The following is a 2,787-nucleotide window of genomic DNA, read 5'->3' as shown; positions in this document are numbered from 1 at the left end:
TTTTTCCTGAGGTTGCAGTCACCCCCTTGATGACACTCCACAGCATTTTCATCTGATGGCTTTTCTCCAGCACTCACTCTCTCCTGTGAGAGTTTTTTGTTCTTTATGATTGCTAAGCTCACACTTGTGAGAGAGGACAGACAGCAGAAGCTGTAAACCAGAGCGAGGTAACCACAGTCATGCTGAGTAGCAAGCTTGATTAGATTTTTAATAATGCCAACATATTAAGCAGTACTGTGACAAGAACAGGCTCGAAGAAGCCAAGGAGGTAGCTGCAGTTTTAGTAAATCCTTTGCCGATCTGGCAACTGGGAAGGTGAGAGAGCATTGATCTCAGCATGGAAAACTGAGCCAGTAGCTTAGAAATTAGACCTGGTATGATACTTGGACTACTGCTGGGAAACCACACAGAAAGACATAGCTTCATATTCTAAGATTTAAGTAGCCAGCTCTTGGTTTCTAATGTCTCTTCCTGAAAAGTATTTAAAAAAAAAAATTAAAAAAACCCTAAAATCTCAGATAATTTTAGGAAGCAACCCCAAGCTCTGCATTTAGAGCTATAGACTCTAAGACTATAGAATACTCTTGAGTTTTGCCACATACACTGTTGTTTAGAAGCGGAGGCGATACACCAGAAGCTTACTTTCAGTCTTTTAGCCTCTGCTGCACTCAGACCACAGCATTGCTGACAGCTACCTGTTAACAAACCATCTTGGCAGATTCTGTCCTTCAGTACCTGGCTCAGCTGGGTGTGAAAGAGAAGGGACCACCTTGCTCATGCTACAGTGGCTCTCCAGGTGTGCTCCCTATTGCCTGTCCCTGACTATCCTCTCACCATGTGGACTCTCTGATTTCCAGGCATTTGGACATACCACCAAATAATACCTTGCCTTGTGCTTTTGCTTGGTCCCTGACCACACTTTCATCTGGATCTGGATTAGGGCACACCTTTAGTTTTCTCCATTATTTGATCTTGACCCACACTGACTCCTTGCTTTTAATTCTGTTCTGGGCTCATATGGATCTAAGTGAAGCAAACTTATTTGTAATGAACTAATACAACCCTATGCTTAGCAGTCACAAAACAAGTCTCCTTGCAAAAGAAGAACTGCAGGAGCAGAACTCTGTCAGTAAAGCAGAATATTTTGTTTAGCCTTTAGTAATGAGGAAACATGATGAAAGGGAAATTAAGAATGTTAGAAAGTATTAACAGTCATTAAAAACAACTAATAAGTAGAATTTTGCCAATGCCCTTGACTTCCAGGTCACAAGAAAAATGCCATTTTATTTTAACAGCAGCTTAAAATGAAGGAGACTCCATTTCCAATGAAGAATCTTACCACTGTCTTCAACAGGAAGGAAAATAACAAAATAAAAGGAAAGAAAAAAGGCCTTCAAAGGCAAGTTTTGCCCTTTAACATGCAGACCTGCTACTGCATTGATAGAATTTTTAGCTGAACACCACTTTGGTACAAATTGCATCAGGAGTTTAGGTCTCAATGGATGCTCAAAGTACTGGAGTCCAGGTGTTTTTCATACTGTCTTTCATGCATACAAACCCTGCCTTTTATATGCAATCCAATTACTGCCCCGTGACAGACCTGCTCCTTCTCAGAAATACATCTGGGTATTTGCATGTATTTCAACATGAAGATAACACAAAGCATCTTGTCCAGGTACAGAACAATCCTGCTTCTAACCTGCCTGGTTTGTTAATGGACATAAGCAGAGACATCATCCCCACATATCCAAGGGATGCAATGTGGATAGTGCTTTGAGTTGCAGGAAAGGAAAATACAACAGTAGCGCAGGGATACGTGTACCCAGGCTCCCACTCCAGGCACAGGAAGAACACTTGTGCATAACAGTTACTGGAGCCTTTACTATTTAAATTACTTGTTTTTATGTTATAGTGAAGGCCAACTGACAGAAATAAAACATTGCTTCTCTTGGTAGTCTCTACTTAAATTGCAGCAGTAAATACTTCTAAGAGTAGTGTTGTCAAATCTCAAGTGCAGGTTCATCCCTCCAGATTGTACATCATGCTAGCTTGTTATCTACCGTTTCATTATGAGCTTCCACAAACAAACAGGGAGCTACCTCTCTCCTGGGCTCCAGAATTTGTTTCAGTAAAAAAATCTGTCCTTCTAATCTTCCCACACACGCAACAACTGCTTTATTTCTGCTGAAAGCAAAACTAACTCTGTATACGTGCCCTACCTGCCTGCAGGATCTGTTCAGCAGCTACAGATCCAACTTTCTTGCATATCACAATTTTAAACAAAATGTAAAGATTGTCTCTCACATACTTGAAGAAATGTGAATCTTTCATAACCAATCATTCAAATAAACTCCTATTGCCTTTCTCCAAGAGAAATAAAAGTAATGATAGATCGAAAATACAAACTTCTAATTTTGTAATCAAAAGAATATTAAACCAAATGAAGTCTGAGAAAGGACGATATAGCAGTAACTGAAGAACACCTTCCCTGATTTGCTAAGGCAGTGATTACCTAAGACGATTCCCCTTTCAAAATTCTCCACTCCTGTGACTCACAAATGTCTTTGATAGAGGTTTGCTGACAATCTCCCAGATGTTGTCTCAAAAACACGCACAGCTTGTCCAGTGAAGTGCTAAACCTCACCATTTCACAACCCCCAAGTTTATCTAGCAATTATATTTGCTACCAAAAAAAAGCTGCTGTTTGCTGAAACACATTTATAATCATTTCAGCTATTTCCAAGAGCGCATACAAGAACAGACTGCCCTAGCATATACAGTAACTAA

Source organism: Nestor notabilis, unplaced genomic scaffold, assembly GCF_000696875.1.
Source record: "Nestor notabilis isolate BGI_N333 unplaced genomic scaffold, ASM69687v1 scaffold2604, whole genome shotgun sequence".
Taxonomy (NCBI): domain Eukaryota; kingdom Metazoa; phylum Chordata; class Aves; order Psittaciformes; family Psittacidae; genus Nestor; species Nestor notabilis.
This window is presented reverse-complemented; position numbering follows the sequence as displayed.